Source organism: Malania oleifera, chromosome 11, assembly GCF_029873635.1.
Source record: "Malania oleifera isolate guangnan ecotype guangnan chromosome 11, ASM2987363v1, whole genome shotgun sequence".
NCBI classification, from domain to species: domain Eukaryota; kingdom Viridiplantae; phylum Streptophyta; class Magnoliopsida; order Santalales; family Ximeniaceae; genus Malania; species Malania oleifera.
In genome coordinates, this window is record NC_080427.1 from 49,382,490 (window position 1) to 49,400,043 (window position 17,554).

Consider the following 17,554-nt stretch of genomic DNA (forward strand, 5'->3'; position numbering starts at 1 on the left):
CATATCCAATAATCCAACCAACACAATACCAAATTTTTACTACAACTTTCATATACATACACATATCTCAAAATATCCAAAAAGTACCCTACGGTCGCCACCCAAAAATTCGTTAGACCTTAGAAATAACTTACCCTTCATACAGGGTAGCATAGTCGAACGCTTACGCTGCGGAGCTCATCTGCTTTTCTAATGGGATTCTTGAAATGTTTATATAGCTGAGGTGAGACACTTCTCTATAAGGGAAATAAACTAATATCAGTGTGTGACAACATGAGTATTTTCGTGTTATACATATAACAGTACATAAATCATATTTAATAAAACTGTTTGTATCATATCTAGGAAAAACATAATTTATCATAAGTCTGTAAGTACGATAGGTCTACACCTCCTGGTCTAGACACCAGAGGGATGCCTGCACTACCATAAAACCACATTGACTACCATTCTCCCACTGCTCCTAATGACAAGTGGTAGCATTAACATATACATGATCGTGATCATATAGCTATGGTACCGTGCTTCGTGAAAGCCTAAACCACGCCAACCAGATTTTGATAAAATATAATATTTTTCCAAATAATGATACATGACTATATCGTAATAATAACTATCATGTTAATATTTTCATAAAACCTTGCATAACATATCATATAAACCTCACGACCTTTACGCCGGTATAACATATCATATAAAACCACGGCCTTTATGCCGACATATCATATAAAATCCTCGGCCCTTACGCCGGCATATCATATAAAACCCTTAGTTTGAAAATCCCTATATCATTTTAATATTTTCCTGAAAGCAATAATTACAGGCTTATTTTGTAAACATAATATTTCATCATCATAATTTTCATAGTAAACGTTACTCATGCCACACAAAAGGGGTATTATTCTAAACATAAAATCTGTTCTAAAATCATATTTCTGATATTATACATGAAAATCATATTTGTGATCAACAACATTATTCCCAACATAATTGTATAATATACATATTTACCTAAAATTAAATGCTGTAAAAATTGTAAATACATTTTCATAAGAAACCTTATTTAGTTTATCCCCTTACTTGGCTTACTGAGAAGCTCACAAAATACTCAATTCCTCACCTGTAGTGTTTCCGGCACAACACCCTAAAATTAAAATTTTCCCCAAAAAAACTCTAGTATTTCCTTTTCTAACATATTCTACTCAGTCCAGAAACACCAAATACCCAATAATACTAAAATGAACTAACTTACCCAAATTTTGGGATGGTTCCCAAGTTAGCCTAACCAACAATCTACTCCAGTAGATATGAAGAGAATCTTCCCTGGAGTAGTGTGGCGGCTTTGGATCGTCAAATCGGCGGAAACACGAGCCCGAAGCTTAGAGAGAAGGTAGAGGAGACGAAAATCTAGAGAGAAAGGGCTGCATGTGAAATTTTGGCTCTGAAATTCGAATTTGACAAACTTATACACTAGTTTTCGTCGATGAGACACGTCACCTCATCGACAAGGTCAAGAAGGGAGTTTGTCGACGAACTCATAACCTTCGTCGACAAATTTCAGGTCCTGAAATAGCCCTCTCGGTAACTCCTCGTCGAAAGGACACGTGTCCCTGTCGAAGATCCCAATAAGTCAATTCGTCGACGAGGACTTGCTATGATCCCCTTTACAATTTCCTTTTTCTCTCTTTTTTATTATTTAAATACCAAAATTCTTCGGGTCTCTACATTAGGGATTTTAGAAAATATTTTATTAAGTTTTAACTTTAATTACCCTTAATAACCCTTGGTAAAAATAGGCCAACCTAAGAGTTTCGATCGCCTGAACCATAGGGTCGATTGCCCGAACATTGACAGAAAGAAAAGTGCATTTTATGCATTCGGGTGCCTGGTGAAGAGTTCGGGTGGCTGAACCAAGGCGATTTTCAAAGTGTTCGAGGTTCAGTCAACCGGTTCTAAGTCCGATCTGCTGAACTCGTAATAACCCCAAAAAGGGACTATGTAAGTTTAGTGGGGTGATTCAAAAAAAAAAATTAAATTAAGTTAGTTAATTAATTAATCGGTTTAAAAAATTAAAAAAAATTAATTAAAATTTATTTTTATTTTTATTAATAAAATATATTATTATTAATATTTATTAAATATATTATTATTATTATTATTATTATTATTATTATTATTATAAATCTCCTGAAGCTAGAAGCTTCACGAGGTTTGATTTTTTATAATCATTTTTGTTTGTTTTTCTTCTTCTTCTTCTTCTTCTTCTTCTTCTTGTCTTCTACTATTGCAGACACACTCTCTCTCTCCTCATTTTCTCTCCCTCTCTCCTCGATTTCGTGACGAATTTTTGCCCGATCAAAAATCGGAAGATACCGTTGGACTCCATTCTCCACTGCTGTCATTTCTACCGGGGCAGATTGATGGTAGGAGTGGCGTAGACATATCTCCTAGGGTAAGTAAATTTCCTTTTTTTTTTTTAATTTCTTACAAATTATAAGCCTGATTGACAAATGGACACTACAACGAGAATTTATGGATGATTCTTAACAAGTCTAGTAGGACAGAATTCTCGTGGGGTCATCGTGGGTAAAACCCCAAATTTGGGGTACGGGGGTTATTAAGAGGCTTATTTTTAATTAATTATAATTAATTTAGAAATACTAAAATATTGAGCATCTGGAGTTCAAGTAGAATTTAAGGACCGGGTGAACGCCACGGGTGCAATTTTGGGACTCACAGGAAAAATTCAGAAAATTAAGTGGGGGGTGTCAAATATTGGTTTAAATGTTAATTTGAGGTATATTGAGCCTAGGGAAGGTTAGATGACTATTATTTTGGAGAAATAGGTTAATTAATCTGGGAAAAATGCAAATTGTAGGATTTGAATTTCGGGCACCAAGGGCATAGGATTTGGGTCCTAACGAGACTCCCAGTAAGCCAGGTAAGAGGAATAAATTATAGCAGAATTTTTAGAATTACCATTTGTATTAATATATGAAAATGAGCATATTATATTTTGCCTGAAAAATATTATGATATAAATATCAGATAAATTGTGTGGCATTTGAGTAATATTAATTTGTGATGCTTTGGAGTCTGAAATTAATATATTATGAATATTAGATGAAAATCGTGTGGCACATGACATGTGTTGAAAAATGTGAAATATAACGATGGGTATTTTCTGAGAAAATATTGAAATGAGAATAATTGATGTGATTAGTGGAAAATAATGAAATGTCGCATTTATTTGTGAGTGAAAATTATTTGCATGAGAAATGAGTTTGTACAAATTATTGATATGAGTATTTTGGGAAAATGTGAAAAATACGTGAAATATGATATATGTTATTACGAAATGATGAAATGTGCACGAAAATGATGAGAATATTTATATTGAACTGAATTGTGATATACTGGAATATGATCGATGAAATGTCAATACCGCATAATGATTGCAGATATGTGGTAGTGAACTTTGATGGATGGTTAATATATTGAGCATATTACCGTTGCTAGTGGTGTTAGTGCAACCGCACAGACTCTTGGAGCGTGTGGCGTGACAGTCGACTGAGCCATTTTATAGGGTTGTTGGGCTCTCTGAGTCTAGATCAGGGTTATAGGCTGGCCAATCGTACTACAGACACGATATGTGATATGAAACTTTGATCTAACCGGATCGACCAACCTTGGATAGATCTAGCGTTCGAGCCGCACAACCTTGACCATGGGGGGAAGCATGGCATGGATAGAAAGATCCTCAAGGTGGCCATGAGTTACAGACGCGATGTTGGTATTTGATACCAAGGATACTCATGAGTCGGAAAGTAAAATGAAAACGGAAAGTGAAAGAATGATAAAATTGGCTAAAATGAGAAATGAAAGAAAGATTGGAAATTGAGAAATAAAGAATGTTAAATTTAAGAAATGAATCGTGTGAGTTAATGACATATATAATTGAGGCGAAGTGAAACTCTCCACCCGAGGGCTTATTAAGTAAGGTGAGTGCCCTGATAGGTATTAGATGTGGTCATACCTGGCTGCATAACGCGCTAGGGCAGAAGGAAGCTACCTGTATGGGCAGGTAATCTTCCTTATTCTAAAAATGTGTTGGAAATTATTGAATTTAAGAAATGGTTTTAAAGCTTATAAAAGCTTGTGTTGTATATCTATATGATTATGAGAATGTGTATATCAGTGTATTTTCTCATATGAAACGATGGTTTGAAAAGTAAAGTGTATTATAATTGAACTCATATGGCCACACATTGTAAATAATTTATTCCTTCTTACTGAGATGTGTCTCACCCAATTTATCTAAATTTTTTAGGGAACAAATATACAGGCTGAGTTTGGACTAGGGAGGTGTGATTCCCTAGGGTTGTTTCGTTTTTGGGTATGAGACAGTATTGTGTAAATATGTATGTTAGCACTCTGGATATTGTATTCTAGATGATATAAATATACTGTCTTCCGCTGTTAGGTTTTATAAATAAAATGACTTTTTACCCGGTACCCAATACGGGTTGGGTTGTACGAATAATAGTAGGATTGTTGGCGTGGCCAATTTATGAATAAATATTTATTTATTATTGACTGAAAAAAAATTTGTACGAAAAAATCGGGCTTCACAGTTTGGTATCAGAGCCTAGGTTGATAGGTTCTCTAGACTTTAGTAGACAGCGGAATACAATACTAGAGTATAGGAGTGGATTTTGAGAGAAATAGGAGATGAGTAGAAAGAAATGTGAGCTAGTGATTGTTAGAGGTTGAGGTGAGAATTTAGGATTCTAACTTGTGGCCTAGAGACAGGAGTACCAGGGTTGTTTCTGTATTTTCCCTGGGGTGACGATTAATTGTATGCTGAGATTAGTTACTCTCTTTGCAGGATGGATCTGGGGAACAGTAACACAAATGCGGGAGGTGATGGAATAAGACCTTCTAGTATGGGTGGTGCAGACCCTGACGCAGTGTTGCGTAGTGTTACTTAGCAGGTGATGGCTGAGATGGCTAGGAGCTCGAGAGAGTGGAGTTGCACGATTGAGCAATTCACGCGTATGCGACCCTCGTCTTTTACTAGAGGAGCGGACCCACTAGTAGCAAAGAACTGGGTTTAGGACATAGAGGATATACTGACAGTCCTCTCATGTACATACAAACAAAGGGTGTTATTTGCTACATTTAAATTGACCGGGGAAGCAAAGCGGTATTGGAGGTTAGTGAGATTACTTAAGGAGCAGAGACCTGACCTTGTAACGATGACATGAAGTCGCTTCAGGGAGATTTTCTTCGAGTAGTACTTGCCCGCTACGGTCAGGAGCGCAAAGGCATCAGAGTTTAACTGACACAAGGGTCTCTAACGGTGCAACAGTATGCAGCAGGGTTTGTTGAGCTATCCCGGTTCACCTCGTATATCGTGCCAGATGAGGAAAGGAAGTCGAGGAAGTTTGAGGAGGGCCTGAGACAGAACTTGTATGAGCAGATGGTAGGTTTTCGAGCTCAGAACTTCTTAGAGATAGTGAACAGAGCTGCAGTGATTGAGAGCAGCATACAGAGAGGCGTAGCAGCCCAAAGCCAGAGGAGGAGGCCCGCGCCTTCTGATTTTCAGGCAGGGCCGTGGAGGAGATATGATAGCAGAGGAGGACGATGACAGGAGGAGGAGAGTGAGTAGTACAGGGCAGACTGATGCTCCCTCCTTGTCCCAGATGTTTGAGGAGGCACCTAGGAGAGTGCCGAGCGAGGGAGGTTGTCTGCTATTAGTGCCACCAGCTTGGGCATTTTGCAAGGAACTGTTAGGCACCATCAGTGGTAGCAGCTGCTCCTCGACCATGTAGAGGAGGCTATCGGGCACCTCAAGGTGGACAGCAGAGGAATACTGCTCCGGTATGAGTTTATGCACTGACGCCGGGAGATGCTGAGGCGACAGGAGATGTGGTGACAAATACTGTTTCAATACTGTCATTTAAAGCTATTATCTTATTTGATTCTGGGGCAACTCATTCTTTTATCGACAAGATTATGTTAAGTTGTGTGGGTTTAAGTCTCAACAATTAGATATTAGTTTGTATGTTGCTACGCCGACTAGGGCTGTAGGGATATGTATAAAGGTACTTAGAGACTATCCGGTGGGTCTTCATGGGAGGTTTTTATCAGCTAATCTGGTAGTTTTAGACATGCATGGGTTTAAGGTAATTTTGGGTATGGATTGGCTAGCTGCCCACTATGCTAGCATTGATTGCCAATAGAGAGTGGTAGTATTCAAACCTCCAGAGAGATAGGAGTACATATTCGTGGGATCACGTTTGTGCACCCTACCTCAGTTATTATCTACTATTCAGGCACGTAGATTGCTATCAAAAGGCTATTAGAGATATTTAGCCTGTGTGAAGGCAGTATCAGAAGGGGAGCTAAGGGTGGAGGATATCCTAGTGGTGAGGGATTTTCCTAATGTATTCCTCGAGGATTTTTTGGGACTACCTCCTGATCATGAGGTAAAGTTTGTTATTGATCTAGTTCCGGGGATAGCGCCGATTTCGAAGGCGTCGTATAGAATGGCACCGGTAGAGTTGAAAGAATTGAAAGAATAGTTGCAGGAATTGTTAGATAAGAGGTTTATTCGGCCCAGTGTGTTGCCTTGGGGAGCACCGATTTTTTTTGTGAGGAAAAAGGATGGCTCGATGAGGTTGTGTATCGATTATCGAGAAATAAACAAGGTAATTGTCAAAAATAAATACTTGCTCTCGCGTATCGATGATTTGTTTGACTAGTTACAGAGGAAACAGATCTTTTTGAAGATAGATTTACTCTCCAAGTACCATCAGGTGAAAGTCAGGGCGGAAGATGTTCTGAAGACGGCATTTAAAACATGGTATGACCATTACTAATTTCTAGTTATGCCATTTGGTTTAACGAATGCTCCTACAGTGTTTATGGATTTGATGAACAGGGTCTTTCACCAGTATTTGGATCAGTTCGTGGTAGTTTTTATTAATGATATACTGGTGTATTCAAAGAGCCCAGATGAGCATAAGAGCATCTAAGTATAGTGCTGCAGGTGTTGCGAGAGAAGAAACTATATGCAAAGTTCAAGAAGTGCGAGTTCTGGCTGGAACAAGTTACCTTCCTTGGACACGTTATATCTGGGGGTGGTATTTATGTTGGTCCGAGTAAGATTGAGGTGGTAGTAGACAGGGTACGGCCAAAGAACATGCATGAGATCAGGAGTTTCCTAGGATTGGCGGGGTATTACCGCAGGTTTGTTAAGGGCTTCTCTAAATTGTCAGGCCCACTAACCAGATTGACCAGGAAGGGAGTGAAGTTTGAGTGATCTGATAAACGTGAACAGAGCTTCCAGGAATTAAAGCAGCTACTTATCACTGCACATGTGTTGACAATTCCTTCAGGAGAAGAGGGGTTCGTAATTTATAGTGATGCGTCCCATAAAGGGCCCGGATGCTTGTTGATGCAACGAGGGAGAGTGATAACCTATGCCTCACGACTGTTGAAAGAATATGAGAAGAACTACCCTACCTATGATCTGGAATTGGCAGCAGTTGTTTACGCACTGAAGATTTGGAGGCACTATCTATATAGGGGTGTGAGATATTTACTGACCATAAGAACCTAAAATATTTCTTCACGCAGAAGGAATTGAACATGAGGCAGAGGAGTTGGCTGGAGCTAATAAAGGATTATGACTGCACTATCAGCTACCACCCAGGAAAGGCTAATGTGGTCGCTGATGCTTTGAGCCGAAAATTAGTGGATTCATCTGCTTCTGCAGTGGAGATTCAGCATTCGATCCATATGGATCTAGAGAGGCTCGGTGTGGAGCTAGTAGAGGGCGATCACTAGGCGTTCATTGTTGACTTGGTTTTGTAGCCGACTCTACAGGAGAGGATTAAAGCAGCCCAGAGAAATGATGCAGAACTGGTAGAGCTTATGGGAAAGGTACATGATGGTCAGGAAATAGAGTTCAGCATCTCAGATGATGGAGCTTTAAGGTTCCATACTAGGTTATGCGTTCTTGCTGATCCTGAGATCAAGAAAGTTATTATGGAAGAAGCACATTGGTCTCTGTATAATGTACATCCGGGTAGCACTAAAATGTACATGGATCGTTGAGAGTCCTTCTGGTGGAACAACATGAAGAGGGAGATAGCCCAGTATGTGGATCAGTGTTTGACGTGCCAGCAAGTGAAGGCTGAGCATCAAAGACCGGCGGGATCATTGCAACCACTCCACATTCCTGAGTGGAAGTGGGGGCATATAGCGATGGATTTCGTCTCAGGACTACCGCTGGCATTGCATGGACAGGACACTATTTGGGTAATGGTGGATCGACTGATGAAGACTGCCCACTTTTTGCCGATCAGAGTTAGCTACTACATGGACATATTGGTTGAGTTATACATCCAGGAGATAGTTAGGCTCCACGACGTCCCAATGTCCCTACTTTCAGATAGAGACCCACAGTTCAAATCTCGTTTTTGGAAGAGTCTACAAGGGGGTCTTGTGTAATGAACTCAATTTCTTAACATAAAATGTAACATAATAAATAAAATGGTCAACCCGAACCCGTGGGTAACGGGGACACCTGTCAATCACAGCGAAAACCTAAGCAGCAGTAAACATAAAATCTAAATCATCCATCCATGAAGCATAATACCAGAGTTTATCACATTATCATAAAATAGTGTTTATATACATCCTCATAAACATCAAAATAACCCTAGAATCAAACACAAAATAATTCTGACCCTAGTACAAAATCTCACCCTCCTAAAAGGGTAATACTACTAACTCCACGACGGCTACGACCCGCTGGTCACTCAGGGTCTCTTGAAAAATTAATTAATGTTGGGGGTGAGACACATCTTAGTAAGGGAAAATAAACTAAATACAGTTGTGTAACAATATGAACATTTAATGCAATTATACATATACAGTACATTTCATATATCGGTAAACATTCATCATAACATACTAAATTCTCATGTACTTTCATATTTATTAATAAATCATAACGTACATAAAACATATGTTATAACTAATAATACTGAAAACATACTCAAGATGAATAGCTAGCTAATGTCATTTATTACCCCCCCATGACGGGTTGTGTAGCCCGAAGGCGAAACCCAACAATGGTTGGCAGACCACTGCCGAGTCAAATATGTTTGTAAGTACGATGAACCTGCCACACCCTGGTCCAGACTGCCAGGTGGATGTCCACACTCTACTGAAAGCCACATAGACTACCCATCTCCCATCCCCTCGTGGGATGGTTAGCACAAGTCTGAACGTAGATATCTGATCTACATATAGCTATGGTACCGAGCTCCTGAAACTGAACTAAACTAACATCTGGGTTCTGATAACATATAATACATGATATAATAGCGGCCTCGTGCTGATCATTTTCATAAATACGGCCTCATGTCAAAATCATAAACAAATACGGCCTCACGCCAAAATCATAAATATGGCCTCGTGCCGAAAACATAGATACGACCCGCGCCGAAATCATAAATACGACCTCGTGCCGAAAACATAGATATGGCCTCGCGCCGGAATCATACATAAATACGGTCTCGTGCCGAAAACATAAATACGGCCTCGTGCCGAAAACGTTTCAGGTATATACATTCTGAAAATAAATCAATTATCATATATATTCGTCAAAATCATCGTAACATAACACATCTTTTCATAATACCTGAAAACATGTTTTGCTCGTAAAATCTTTCAATCATATTACATTTCACGTAAAATAATATTCATGTCACACATATGCTGTATAAAATCATTCTTCCAATTCTAAAATCATAATTTTCAGACATCTCATACATATATACACGTTTCAACATAATAGCAGTATTTTTCCCAAACGTGCACTTATTCCATAATATTCAAATATCGTAAATATTTCCAGGAAATCAATTTGCTCATAATAATACTAATTTTGCGTAAAAAGTAACTGTTTTAGTTTATTCCCTTACCTGATTACTGAGAAAGCCCCTAAAAACTCTGGTTTCACACCCGTAGGATTTCCTAATTAATACCCTGAAACTGAAAACTCACAGTACTAAACTTCAGTAATTCTATGTGTACATCATTTCCTATAACTACCGTAAAGTCAAATTTGGCTTAAAAAACCTTATCTCAACCGAGGAATGATTTTCAACTTGCTTTCACCAACAATCCGCTCCGGCAAATTTGGAGAGAACTTCCCTAGAAGCGTCGTGGTGACTTCGGATTGTCAATCCGGCATAAATCTGGCCTTAAATCGATGAGAGAGAGAGAGAGAGAAGAGTTAGCTTAATTGTGAAGTAAAATCTGGATTTTTGTATATATATATAGAACTAGATTCGTCGACGAGCCACGTCATTCGTCGACGAATCTTTCATTAATTTTGTCGACGAAATTCAGTCCTCGTCGTCGAAATTCAGTCGGTTCAAAATGCCTCTCGGTATTTCTTTGTCGATGAAATTCAGTCTTCGTCGACGAACCCCTGATGATCCCCTCTCAGTTATTCCTTCCAAAGTGTGATGTCGTCGACGAAGTTGACTTCCTCCTTCTATTATTGGTTTCATTTCCCTTCCTATTTATTATCTAAATTCCATTTTAGTCGGGTTGTCACACCATGGGTTCTCAGTTGTCGTTCAGCACAACTTTTCATCCTTAGATCACAGCTTTTCATCCTCAGATAGATGGGCATACGGAGAGGACAATATAGATTATGGAGGATATGTTGTGAGCATGTGTGCTGGACTTTGGAGGTCGTTGAATGCAGTATTTGCTACTGGTTGAGTTTGCGTATAACAACAGCTGCCAGGCCAGCATTGGGATGACACCGTATGAGGTGTTGTATGGCAGGAGGTGCTGATCCCCATTATATTGGGATGAGGTTGGAGAGAGACAGGTATTAGGGCCAGAGCTGATACAATAGACTCAGGATGAAGTCAGACTCATCAGAGACAGGATCAGGACAGCGCAGAGTCGGTGAAAATTGGAGTTTGACACTAAAGATCACGTATTCCTGAAGGTGACACCGATGAAGGGAGTTATGAGGTTTGGGAGGAAGGGTAAGTTGAGCCCTAGGTATATTGGACCATTCGAGATTCTTGAAAGAGTGGGTCCAGTTGCCTATAGATTGGCATTACCACCGGTCCTGTCTAGGATCTATGACGTATTCCACGTTACTATGTTGAGGAAATACGTCCCAGAACCCTCCCATGTGATCATTTATAAAACACTGGAGTTGAGGGACACTTTAGCTTATGAGGAAGTGCCAGTACAGATTCTTGACTGGAAGGAACATGAGCTATGTATGAAGAAGATTCCACTGGTGAAAGTTTTGTGGTGCAATCATGTAGTTGAGGAAGCTTCCTGGGAACTAGAGGATCAGATGTGCCAGAGATATCCACACTTATTCAGTGGAGCTTAAAGTTGATCCAGTCAAGTGAAATGAATAATATTGTATATTTTTATTTGTATAGTGTAACGTAGGATAGATAGGGTTTTTAATTTTGAAATATGAATGGTTTTGAGAGAATTTTGAAAAGTTGTAATCTCCTAGAACCCTCGTTGTAACCACGGTATTCCTCCGCCATAAGTGAGGGTAATTAATAAAATTGAGGTGTTTTCTCTTTAAGAATAGAAAGCCGATGAATAAGCAAATTTCGAGGACGAAATTTTTTATAAGGAGGGGAGAATGTAATAACCCCAAAAAGGGACTATGTAAGTTTAGTGGGGTGATTCCCAAAAAATAAATTATATTATATTATATTAATAATTAATTAATTAATCAGATTTAAAAAAAAATTTAAAAATTAATTAAAATTTATTTTTATTTTTATTAATAAAATATATTATTATTAATATTAATTAATTATATTATTATTATTATTATTATTATTATTACTATAAATCTCCTGAAGCTTCTAGCTTCAGGAGGTTTGATGTTTTATAATCATTTTCGTTTGTTTTTCTTCTTCTTCTTCTTCTTCTTCTTTTATTCTGTTGTCGCAGATACTCTCTCTCTTCTCTCATTCTCTCTCCCTCTCTCCTCGATTTCATGATGAATTTTCGCCCGATCGAAAATCGGAAGATATCGTTGGACTCCATTCTCCGCTGCCGTCATTTCCATTAAAGCGGATCGATGGTATGAGTGGCGTCGACATATCTCCTGGGGTAAGTCAATTTCCAATTTTTCTTTAATTTCTTGCAATTTATAAGACTGATTGACAAACAGAAACCAAAACGAGAATCTAGAGATGATTCTCTACAAGTCTAGTAGGACAGAATTCTTGTGGGTCGTCGTGGGCAAAACCCCAAATTTGGGGTACGAGGGTTATTAAGGGGTTTATTTTTAATTTATTAGAATTAATTTAGAAATGATAAAATGTTGAGCATCTGGAGTTGAAGTAGAATTTTCGGAATTTAGGGTTCGGGTGAGCGTTGCGAGTGTAATTTTAGGACCTGCAGACAAAATTCAGAAAATTAAGTGGGAGTGTCAAATATTGGTTTAAATGTTAATTTGAGATATATTGAGCTTACGGAAGGTTAGATGACTATTATTTTGGGGAAATAGGTTAATTAATCTGGGAAAAATGCAAATTGTAGGATTTGAATTTTGGGCGTTAAGGGTATAAGATTTGGGTTCTAATGAGACTCTCAGTAAGTCAGGTAAGGGGAATAAATTATAGTAGTATTTTTAGAATTACCTTTTGAATTAACATATAAAAATGAGCATATTATATTTTGCTTAAAAATTATTATGATATAAATATCAGATAAACTGTGTGGCATTTGAGTAATATTAATTTGTGATGCTTTGGAGTCTGAAATTAATATATTATGAATATTAGATGAAAATTGTGTAGCACATGACATGTGTTGAAAAATGTGAAATATAACGATGAGTATTTTCTGAGAAAATATTGAAATGAGAATGATTGACGTGATTAGTGGAAAATAATGAAATGTGGTATTTATTTGTGAGTAAAAATTATTTGCATGAGAAATGAGTTTGTACAAATTATTGATATGAGTATTTTGGGAAAATATAAAAAATACGTGAAATATGATATATGTTATTACGAGATGATGAAATGTGCACATAAAATGATGTAAATATTTATATTGAACTGAATTGTGATATACTGGAATATGATTGATGAAATGCCAATACCGCATAATGATTGCGGATATGTGGTAGTGAACCCTGATGGATGGTTATAATATTGAGCACGGTATCGTTGCTAGTGGTGTTAGTGCAACTATACGGACTCTTGGAGCATGTGGCGTGACACTTGATTGAGCCATTTTGTAGGGTTGTTAGGCCCCTTGAGTCCGGATCAGGGTTATAGGCCGGCCAGTCGTACTACAAACGCGATATGTGATATGATACTTTGATCTAACTGGGTCGGTCAACCGCGATTAGATCCAGCCTTCGGGCCGCACAACCTTGACCATGAGGGGAAGCATGGCATGGATAGAAAGATCCTCAGGGTTGCCATGAGTTATAGACGCGATGTTGGTCTTTGATACCAAGGATACTTATGAGCCGGAAAGTAAAATGAAAATGGAAAGTGAAAGAATGATAAAATTGGCTAAAATGAGAAATGAAAGAAAGATTGGAAATTGAGAAATAAAGAATGTTAAATTTGAAAAATGAATCATGTGAGTTAATGACATAAATAATTGAGGCGAAGTGAAACTCTTCGCCCGAGGACTTACTGAGTAAGGTGAGTGCCCTGATAGGTATTAGATGTGGCCATACCCGGCTGCATAACGTGTTAGGGTAGAAGGAAGTTACCTGTATGGACGGGTAATCTTCCCTATTCTCAGGAACTTCGCAGGTAAAAATGTGTTGGAAATTATTGAATTTAAGAAATGGTTTTAAAGTTTATAAAAGCTTGTGTTGTATATCTATATAATTATGAGAATGTGTATATCAGTGTATTTTCTCAGATGAAACGATGGTTTGAAAAGTAAAGTGTATTATAATTGAACTCATACGACCACACACTATAAATAATTTATTCCTTCTTACTGAGATGTGTCTCACCCAATTTATCTAAATTTTTTAGGGAAAAGAGACCGACTGGGTGATAGAGCTCTGTAATAGTAGGGAACTGGAACCCTGATATACAGGGTGAGTTTGGACTAGGGAGGTTTGATTCCCTAGGGTTGTTTCGTTTTTGGGTATGGGATAGTATCGTGTAAATATGTATGTTAGTACTCTGGATATTGTATTCTGGATGATATAAATATACTGTCTTCCGCTGTTAGGTTTTATAAATAAAATGACTTTTTATCCGGTACCCAATGCGGGTCGGGTCGTATGAATGATAATAGGATTGTTGATGTGACCGATTTATGAATGAATATTTATTTTTTATTAACTGAAAAAAAAATTTGTACGGAATAATTGGGGTGTCATAGAATTTGTCCTTTCAATCGCCCGAGGTAAAAATGAACGTGAAGTTCGGGCACCCGAGGAAGGTGAAAATGTCAGCTTTAAACGTTTGGTCAACCCAGAACGTTTAGTTCATTTTGGTTCGTTCGTCCGAACCTGGTCAACAATTTTGACTTTTCATACATTCGGTTGACCGAGACGTTTTTAATACGTCAGGTTCGGTCGACCGAAGCTCTTTCATACTTAAGATTAGGTTCTGTTTTTAGTTTAAAATTTACCCCTGTTGACATAGATGTGACTTATAAAGTACAGGATATTTTTTCAAGTGATGTGCAAGGACCCAGGGTCTATCTAAGGTCATTTGAGTTAACCCAAAAAATTCGGTGTCGGTCGACCGAAGGTGAACCCTAAGGTCAAACTATGGTTTTGAGAATTTCATTCATATCATGCATGCCATGCAATATTACAAACCAAAATATACAACTAAATGCTATTACAACATAAAACAAATGTCTTCTTGTTTTGCTCTCGAATCTGCATGGAGTACGCCAGGGGTATGTGCTTATGGTCTTTTCTGGCCTCCATCAAACCTCTCTCATGTGTGTGTTCTGAATTAATAACCTGTTCAAGTACTAGACAAACACATTAGTTCCAAGTATTTTGTTAGCATCAAAATAAGGATCAGACTCAAAAAGTCAACAACTACTAAGTAATTAAAACAATACTTTTATTTATTTATTTATTTATTTTTCCTTGTATCTCTTTTTCTTTACTCTTATATTTTTTTTTCTCCCTTCTAATTCCGTACCAAACAAAGTGATAATCGATATGTAGTCAATTTTTGAAACATTTAGATTCAACTAATTTGGTGTATAAGTATTTTAATTGATTGTAAGATTCTAATCATTTTAAAGTATTCAATGTTCCAACATTTGTTCTTTTTCTACGACAGAAAGTCATAGACACTCTCTCAATGACATTCATCTTCTAACCTTTGAAATTTTTTAGTAGCATGAAGAAATGAAACCCACAAAACATATGTAACTGTGAGTCGTAATTTAGAATAAAAAAAGGAGGAAAGGGGGAAAAGGGCAAGAGGTGAGAAGCATAATCCTAGTGATCAAGTCACTTTATTGTTTCTACTTTTCACGTACTTCTTTGTTGAATTTTTTAATAAATTTATTTAATTTAGTGGTATCACTTATTCTCTTCAATCCCTTTGTATCAATTAATCAAAATTAAAATAATGATCTTTCAAACTATTCATGATATTGACACATAATAAATTTAATGTAATTTTAAAAAGTATCTTGTCTCAATACTATAAGCAGCTTTACTATAAAAATAATTATAAAGTTCGATACAAAATTATTTTTCTTATTATATATTTAATAACTTTTTACAGTTATTTGTAACATTTAGATTGATTAGTGATGCACATTTTTTTCATTTAAAAATTGTAAAAATTAGAAAGACAATTGCTAGTTTGTGATGCTAATATCAAATAATTTTGTTGTCTAACTGGGTTGACACAAGTGGTAAGGATGACTTGTGGTTTTGGTAACTCTTAGGTCACATGTTCGATTCCCCCTTGAGAGTTTATCCCAGTAAATTATGAGAGGTGCGTCAATGGATAGTTGACTTTCATCCCCAGAGTTTGGTACGCCACCATAGTGTCCAAAGTGGCGTGATGGTGGTTGGAGTTTTCGGATTATAAAAATAAAATAAAAAAATCAAATAATTTGTTAATGGTAAATATAATTTAGGATTTAGTGAATTTCAGTACATATTTATGCCAAAAAAAAATATTTTTAGCAATTTAGAGAAATCTCTTATAGCTATATTTATAAATAACAGTTAGAAAAATCAGAATAATTATTCTCATTAGAGAAAATATTGAACATGCTTGCACAACATAAAGAAATAAAAATGCAATTACTTCCTAACTCTCATTAAATTTATTTGGTGGAATAAGCAATCATAATGAGATATAGTTGAAATTAATAAAAATTTTCACTGATGAAAAAATTGTGATTTTTATTTGAAAATGTTTTCTACAAAATTTCACATTAAAATCTATTACCATAATTGACAAATGTGCCTAAATAATAATGCAAATGTTTGTTTTCATTAAAATATAATCATGCTTTAATTATACTATTTGTAAAATGATATGAGAGGAAAAACGTTCTTATAGGTCTCATTTGAACTTAAAAAAATATTACAAAAAAGATATGAAGAAAATATAAAAAGTCAATAAGTTTTTTTTTTTTAAATAGAAATTATGAGACCTTTATTTTTTAATTTTTAGTTTTATTTTTTATTTTTTTAAAAAGGTCGCCCCGGTGTATAAAGCTCTTGTATATGCGGGGTCAAACGAAAAAACATGCCACAATGAGTCTATAATGCACACTTTTATCTTATATTTTTTGCAAGAAATTGTTTTCATACCGCGAACCCGTAACCTCTAAGTCACACATTGATAATTTTACTATTTCACCTAAAAAAATTTAATTTTATTTGAACAACATACCTCTTAATAATATTTAATATGAAGAAAAATATGATAAAAATTAATTCACCTTTATTTTATATATTTCTTCCCAAAATCCTTAATATAAATGAACCATAATACTACTTGAAATGGTCCATTTATGAATTCCATTCTTAAAAAATTTATTTATAGATGAAGCTTTTTTCTAATTAAATAATTTTTATTCAAACAAAATATGAATCATCTCCCATATACTATTTTAATTATTCTTATTTCCTCCATAGCAAAAATTTAAAATTAAAACACAAAAAACACAAAATCAAATTTCCATTTTTATATAAACTCAAAACACAAAAAGGGTTGTACTTTAACCAAAATTGTTCTCTTACTTTTTGATGCCCAAAAAAAGAGAAGCCAAAAAAATAAAAATAAAAATAAAAAACTGTTCCCTCACTTTCAAATTGAAAGAGGAAAAGAGAAGAGTACTCCACGCGCCCTAAAGAGCGTGGGCGTTTCATCCAACCACAGGCGAAGACTCCGTCCTGCCTCATTTGGGTCTTTCAGCGGTCAAAATTACCACGACATTTCTTTTCTGCTTCCCTGAAGAAAAGCCTTTGATTTTTGGGAATTATCTA